This window comes from Bubalus bubalis, chromosome 15 (assembly GCF_019923935.1).
Source record: "Bubalus bubalis isolate 160015118507 breed Murrah chromosome 15, NDDB_SH_1, whole genome shotgun sequence".
Taxonomy (NCBI): domain Eukaryota; kingdom Metazoa; phylum Chordata; class Mammalia; order Artiodactyla; family Bovidae; genus Bubalus; species Bubalus bubalis.
In genome coordinates this window covers 23,468,629-23,476,571 of record NC_059171.1, presented here as the reverse complement: position 1 = coordinate 23,476,571, position 7,943 = coordinate 23,468,629, and the positions used below count along the sequence as shown (strand labels likewise).

Genomic DNA, 7,943 nt, shown 5'->3' with positions numbered 1-7,943 from the left:
TTGAAAATTTCTCTTTTCTGCCTCTCCTCAGGCAAAATATTTAAAACAACTTTTAACAACTTTTTATGTACACTTCCATTGCCACTGGCAGTGATATCCAAGAAAACTTTCTGCAATGGTAGAAATGTTCTATACTCTAAATACTAGTTAGTGTGGCTAAATGCTCTTGAAATGTGATGGAAGAACTGAAATTTTAATTTAATTTTAATTAATTTAAATTTGATTGACCACGTGTGGCTAGATGTACTGTATCATGCAGCACTCTTCAGGAGTGCAGGTACCTTCGCCCCCTAAGATCTTGACAACATTTTCTCTGATAACCTCTACTACTACAACTCTATGTTTCACCCTTTATGCTTCTGTCACCATGATTTACTTAAGGTATGGTACATGTTAGGACTGATGCTGAAGCTGAAGCCCTAATACTTTGGCCACTTGATGCCAAGAGCTGACTCACTGGAAAAGACCCTGATGTTGGAAAAATTGAGGGCAAGAGGAGAAGGGGACGACAGAGGATGAGACAGTTGGATGGCATCACTGACTCAGTGGACATGAGTTTTAGCAAACTCAGGTAGATAGTGATGGACAGAGAAGCCTGGCACACTGCAATTCATGGGGTCGCAGAGTCAGACATGGCTTAGCGACTGAACAACAGCAACAATTTACATGCTATTTCTCCATCATTTCCTTCATCTTCTCCTTTCTGCCTAGAGGGCAGTTTTTTATTCTTCCACATCTTCTATCTTCCATCATTTCCCTTTTCCATCCCTCTTTATGTTTTGATATTCTGGTTCACTAGGACCCTCCCCTGACCTCCTCATTCTTGGTTAGCACCATCCTCACTTTCTTTTCCAAAACACTTTGTGCCTCTTTCCACCATAAAACTTAAGGGAAGTACAATGATCTTTTATAAGTTTGTCTCTCCCACTGTCTTATAAATTCCTTGCAGGTCATATATACCTCTGTTATTTCCGGGAATCAAGACAAATAGGATCATTGAGTGAATAAGGAAGCAGTAGTCTATCCAAGAGTCTGTAGCCCAGACATCTGTGATATGGAGGAAATTTGTGGGAAGAAGGAAATGTACCTTGAGAAAACCCCCTGAAAGAACAAAAGTGGTCCACAAATGGCTAATTTTATTGCAATGCTCTTCATAATAAAAAAATAATTAAAGCAACTTAAAAGACCTACACTGGGAATATGGTTTAATACACTATGCTCTACCCACTAGATGGAATATTATGCCGCTCTTAAAAACTGTAATTATGAAGACTAGGCAGTATAGGGAAAATGTTCATGATCTGCTTAAGTGAAAAAAAAGACCATAAAATTCCTTCTACACCAATGATTAGAACCATATAACATTATGATTGCCTCTGGGCACAAATCAACATTGAATATATAAAAATAAAAATCTTTTCATTGTAAATTGGAAGTGTGTGCTTGCTTTATTTTTTTAAAAAATAATGTTTTAACATTGCTTTGTACTAGTTTTGTTTTTTTTTAAGGTGATCAAAAATTCATGAAGGTTCCCCTGAAGTAATTCATCCAGCAATGAGTTTTAAGCATGAATGCTTGAGAAACAGCAGTCATCAGGCGTGTGTCAGTGAAGTGAAGTGAAGTGAAGTGAAGTTGCTCAGTCGTGTCCGACTCTTTGCAACCCCATGGATTCTAGCCGACCAGGCTCCTCCATCCACGGGATTCTCCACGCAAGAATACTGGAGTGGGTTGCCATGTCCTTCTGCAGGGGAACTTCCCTACCCAGGGATCGAACCCAGGTCTCCCGCATTGCGGGCAGGTGTTTTACCCTCTGAGCCACCGAGGGAGCGGTGTCTGTGAGGAGGGGAGTAAAGACACAGGTGATTAGGACTTTCGGGGGGCAGAAGGCTCTTTGTCCACTTGTCTGTAGGCGATGCTCCTGAGAACTCCGACGTGTAAAAACTGAAGCTTGGTGTGGAGGGACCAGGGCCAAGCATGAACTTAAACATTTTTCATGTGTACTGAAAAAAGACCCTGAGAATAGCGCAATACAATAGAAGCTTATCGATATCAATTTTCATAAATATTGTATGCTGCTGCTAAGTCACTTCAGTCGTGTCCGACTCTGTGCGACCCCATAGACAGCAGCCCACCAGGCTCCCCCGTCCCTGGGACTCTCCAGGCAAGAACACTAGAGCGGGTCGCCATTTCCTTCTCCAATGCATGACAGTGAAAAGTGAAAGTGAAGTCCCTCAGTCGTGTCCGACTCCCAGGGACCCCATGGACTGCAGCCCACCAGGCTCCTCCGTCCGTGGGATTTTCCAGGCAACAGTACTGGAGTGGGGTGCCAGTGCCTTCTCCAAAATATTGTATAGGGAAGCCTGGTGTGCTGCAGTCCATGGGGTCACAGAGAGTCGGACACAACTGAGCAACTGAACAAAGTTACAATTAATTTCCGTTTACTACATCTTCCTAGCTTTTCAACATGTTGTCTTTGGTCAGAGATAAGATGCATAAGAAGAGAATAGAGACTTTTTCATTACTTACACCTGGACCATTAAGCAAATTCCTGCTGCCTCTCAGGTCTTATACTGGGAGTGAGGCAGCACTGTGACTATCTCCTCAGGACCGCGAGAGAGCAGGCAGTGAGCCATCTTGTTTTCTGCCCGGAGCAAGCCCGCATCAGCTGAAGAGACCCGAGATCAACCGTCAGACGCTGCTGCTCAGGAGACATTAGTAGTGACCAGGAATCAGCCAGGAATCAACCACTTTTCCACAGAGGCTTTTTCTGTGCCAGGATCATGTGTTTCACTGAACTTTCATGTCTAAAACTAGTTTAATTCCTTTTATTTATTTACTTGAGAATGGTATTTAGAATTCATCATATAGATGCTAGATGGATTAATTATTAGTAAGGTTTCATTGTTTCTAGGCATTCTCAGTGGACAAAGGAGCTTGGATCTGTCTGTCTGTCTATCTCTCATGCCTACATACACATCTACATTTATCTCATTTATCTATCCATATGAACACACATACATATACACAAATGCATAAAACAAAAACAAAATAAAAACATGCATTCATATTGATACTTGTGAATTTAATTAAATACCTTGGGTTCATTCTAGCTTTTCCACCCCAATTTCTTGCATCATTTGTAACTTCTTTGTCTAAAAGCTAAAAAAAAAAAAAAAAAAAAAATCAGCTCTCAATATCTACCATATACTTATTTTCTAAATCTAACATAAAGTATTTTCAGGATTGGTAACCTATAGTTCTGTGAGAACCAACCTTCTATCTAGAATACAATATTTGTGTATGGGTTCTTTCAGTCTTTTGTCTTACATTATCCAATCAAAATATGATTTTCCATTCTGTGTAGTGACATTATTACTTTTAGTGCAACTAAGTTCATTAATTATAGGTTGTATTTACTGAGGTTTCCCCATACATTGTTGTTGGTTTATAAAGATTTTTAAGAAATTTGCTATTTGTGATGGACAGTTCTATAGGATTTGACACATGCACAGAGTTGTATACCTACCATAATATCACAGTACAAAATAGTTCCATTTCCCTAAAAATTCCCATATGCTTCCTTTGTAGTCAACCAAATTCTTCACTTTCTATCCCTGTTAACCTCTGGCTTGATTTTCTTCCTAACAGTTCTGCTTTTTTTTTTTTTTTTTTTTTTTAAGAATGGCACATATATTGGCAATAAACAACAATTTGCTAAGTCCTATCTGACTCTTTTTGTGACCCCATGGACTGTAGCCCGCCAGGCTCCTTTGTCCATGAGATTTCCCAGACAAGAATACTGAAGTGGGTTGGCATTTCTTCCTTCAGGGTATCTTTCCAACCCAGAGATTAAACCCATGTCTCCTACATTTACAGACAGAATCTTTACCACTTAGCCACCAGAGAAGCCCATTGGCAATAAATGGTATCATATTCTATGCAGCCTCTTGAGTCTGGTTTCTTATGCTTGGCAAAATGCACTTAGATTAGTCTATTTTTTTTTAATGCATGTGCCAGTTTGTTTATGCATTCACCAATTGAATAATATCCATGGTATTTCTAAATTTTGTGAGTGCAAATTATCTTCTATAAACATTCACATACAGATTTTTGTGTGAGATTTTCATTTTTCACTTTAGTAAATGCCCAGAAGGAGAACTGGTGGGTCATATCATAAGTGTATGTTTAACTTCATAGCAAAAACTAAAACAAACATGCTATACTGTATTCCACAATGTGGCTATATTCCTAGTAGCACTATTTTGCCCTTTTTTGTCTTTTGTACTCCTACTAGCACTGTAATGACTTCTAGTCACTTTGCATCCTTGGCGGTGTTTGATATTTAATTTTTTAGCCATTCTAATAGATGTGCAGTAGTATCATTCTGTGGTTTTACTCCCCTAATGACTAATGATGTTGAGCATCTTTTCATATGTCAGTTTGCCCTCTGTATTTGCTTTGATGAAGAGTCTATTCAGATCTTTCTAAGTTTTTTTTTTTTTTTTTCTACTAAGTTTTAATTGGACCGTTCATTTTATTGCTGAGTTTTAGGAGATCTTAAGGCAATGGCACCCCACTCCAGTACTCTTGCTGGAAAATCCCATGGACGGAGGAGCCCAGTAGGCTGCAGTCCATGGGGTCGCTAAGAGTCAGACCTGACTGAGTGACTTCACTTTCACTTTTCACTTTCATGCATTGGAGGAGGAAATGGCAACCCACTCCAGTGCTCTTGCCTGGAGAATCCCAGGGACGGGGGAGCCTGGTGGGCTGCCGTCTATGGGGTCGCACAGAGTCGGACACGACTGAAGTGACTTAGCAGCAGCAGCAGCAGCAATGTATCTTGAATAGAAATTTTTTTTTCAGAAGTATAATTTGCAAATACTTTCTTTCAGTCTATAGCTTGCCTTTTCATTCTCTCAATAGTGAGTTCTGTAGAACAAACATTTTAAATTTCATAAAATCCAATTCATTTTTTTCTTCAATGGATCATGTTTATATCAAAAAAATTCTGCCTAAAACTAATAATGATTTTCTCCTTCACTTTGTTCTAGAAGGTTAATAGTTTTAGATTTTATACTTAGAGCTATAATCCGTTTTGAGTTTATTTTTGTGTATGTTGCAAGCTATGGATACAAAGTCATTAATTTGCACATGAATATCCAACTGTTCACCACTATTTGTTGAAAAGACTTTCCTTTCTCCATTGATTGCCTTTCTGCCATTGTTACAAATCAATTGATAATATTTGGGTATGCCTATTTCTAGGTCTTCTATTCTGCTTCATTGATTAATTAATCATTAATTTCACCAATGCCATGCTGTCTTGATTATGGTAGCTTTATAACAATGTTCAACTTTATTAGTCACCAGGGAAATGTGAAGTAAAACCATAATGAGATACCACTGTCCACTCACCAGAACTAAAACTGACAAAACTAAATGCTAAATGTGGGCGATCACGTGGAAAAACCAGTCACTCCTACATGTCTACTGCGTAAAATGTACAGCCACTTTGTAACATGATCTGGCCAACCCTTATAAAACTGAGCACTGGAATTATCCTAGTAATAATTTCTATAGAAATAAAAATGTATGTCCACAAAAAAGACTTACACAAGAATATTATTGTGCCCAGCAACCCCCACCCCCACCAGATAATAACCCAAGCTTGCAGAAAGGCAACTGAGGCTTCAGGGAACAGGGTGAGGGTAACCAAGGTGTCAGACTGCAGTGGGAAAAAGGAAGCTTCAGAGGACAGCGATCAGGAGGTGGCAATGAAAATAATAGATTCCAAAACAAAGGCCAGAAGTGGAGTTTTAATAAAGCATTCAGACAGTAATTTGATGTAGAGGATTTATGTGGCAAAAACAGAACTATGTTCAGCAACACAGAACTGAACATAATTTTTCATACAAAGTTTTCGTAAAACCACATTGTATTTTCTTCCTGATTACTTGCCTGACTACTTCCTGACTACGTACTTCAAGAGAGACAAGCTTCATCTAAATTATTTCATCTGATTGATGATTGTCATTTTTAAATTTATTGCTATTTCTGTCTCAGGTATTCCTTTGGAAAAAGTATGTGGATTCATTACATATTCTAATGTATTGCCTATAGATTATAAGATAAAGTCAAACATGTATCTGCTGATACTTTTTAAGTTGACCTGTCTTTATACTTAGAAATGTCTCTTGATAGTAGGCTTCCCTGGTGACTCAGATGGTGAAGAATCTGCCTGAAATGCAGGAGAGCCATGTTTGATCCATGGGTTGGGAAGATTCCCTGGAGAAGGAAACAGCACCCACTCCAGTATTCTTGCCTGGAGAATTCCATGGACAGAGGAGCCTGGCAGGCTATAATCCATGGGGTCACAAAGAGTCAGACATGACTGAATGTCTGATAGTTTCTGACTATCAGAAACGGTCTAAGGTTTTTCAATAGGCAAATTAAACAAACCATGTAAAATGGACTTGTGCTTATGCTCAGTCATATCTGACTCTTTGCAATACTGTGGACTATAGCCTGCCAGGTTGCTCTGTCCGTGGAGTTTTCCAGGTAAGAATACTGGAGTGAATTGCCATTTCCTCCTCCAGGAGATCTTCCCTACCAAGAGACCAAACCCATATCTCCTGTATCTTCTGCATCAGCAGGTAGATTCTTTACAACTGTGCTTTGGGAAGCCCTGTATAATGGAATTTGTTGTTGTTCAGTCGCTCAGTGTGCCCCACTCTTTGCAACCCCCATGGACTTCAGCATGCCAAGTTTCCCTGTCCTTCACCACCTCCTGGAGTTTGTTCAAACTCAGGTCCAGTGAGTCAGTGATGCCATCCAACCATCTTGTCCTCTGTCATCCCCTTCTCCTGCCTTTAATCCTTTCCAGAATCAAGTTTTTTCTAATGAGCCAGCTCTTCCCATCAGGTAGCCAAAGTATTACAGCTTCAGCTTCAGCATCAGTCCTTCCAATGAATATTCAGGGTTGATTTCCTTTAGGATTGACTGGTTTGATCTCCTTGCAGTCCAAGGGACTCTCAAGAGTCTTCTCCAGCACCACAGTTTGAAAGCATCAATTCTTCAGCGCTCATCCTTCTTTATGTTCCAACTCTCACATCTATATATGCTGCTACTGCTACTAAGTTGCTTCAGTTGTGTCCAACTCTGTGCGACCTCTTAGACGGCAGCCCACTAGGTTCCTCTGTCCCTGGGATTCTCCAGGCAAGAATACTGGAGTGGATTGCTATTTCCTTCTCCAATGCATGAAAGTGAAAAATGAAAGTGAAGTCACTCAGTCGTGTCCGACTCTTAGCGACCCCATGGACTGCAGCCTACCAGGCTCCTCCATCCATGAGATTTTCCAGGCAAGAGTACTGGAGTAGGGTGCCATTGCCTACTCCATATAAGACTACTGGAAAAAAACATAGCTTTTACTATACGGACCTTTGTCAGGAAAGTAATGTCTCTGCTTTTTAACATACTATGTTTGTCATAGCTTTTCTTCTAAGAAACACTCAACAATAAAAGCAACAAACTACTCCCATTACAGGTTGAGTGAAACAAGACTTATCCAAGACTACATATTGTAGGATTCCATTTATATGGGTTCTGGAACAAGCAATGTTCATTTATGGTGCATTAAAAAAAAATCACAGCAGCGATTGCCTGGTTAGGTAGGATGGTATAGAGGTTGACTGGGAGGAGGCATAAAGGAAATTTCTGCAGGGATGATAATGTTCTGCATCTGGATCAGGGTTTGAGCTGCACGGGTATGTGCTCTTGACAACACTTACTGCATGGTGCACTTGGAACTTTACTTGGAAAGGAAAAAAGAACAATACTTACTGTTCCCTTAGGAAGATGTCTGGAAGTAGATAGCTCCAGGGTTCTATGTATCACTGATATTATAAAAGATCCAGGTCCTTTCTTTCTTTCTATTTTGCTGCCTT

The 7,943-nt window shown here is 39.8% G+C and overlaps 1 long non-coding RNA gene across 2 annotated transcripts in view; it reads right to left on the bottom strand.

Moving 5' to 3' along the window:
- Positions 1-1,780: 1,780 nt before the first annotated feature.
- The window catches only part of LOC123329381, a 78,121-nt gene continuing 71,958 nt past the window's right edge, over positions 1,781-7,943 (bottom strand). The window contains exons 7-9 of one of the 2 annotated variants that reach the window (XR_006640035.1): positions 3,095-3,159; positions 2,527-2,701; positions 1,781-1,833 (exon numbers count right to left, since the gene is read on the bottom strand). This is a non-coding gene — a long non-coding RNA (uncharacterized LOC123329381). The remainder of the gene's footprint in view (positions 1,834-2,526; positions 2,702-3,094; positions 3,160-7,943) is intronic. The other variant, XR_006640036.1, reaches the window with a different exon arrangement.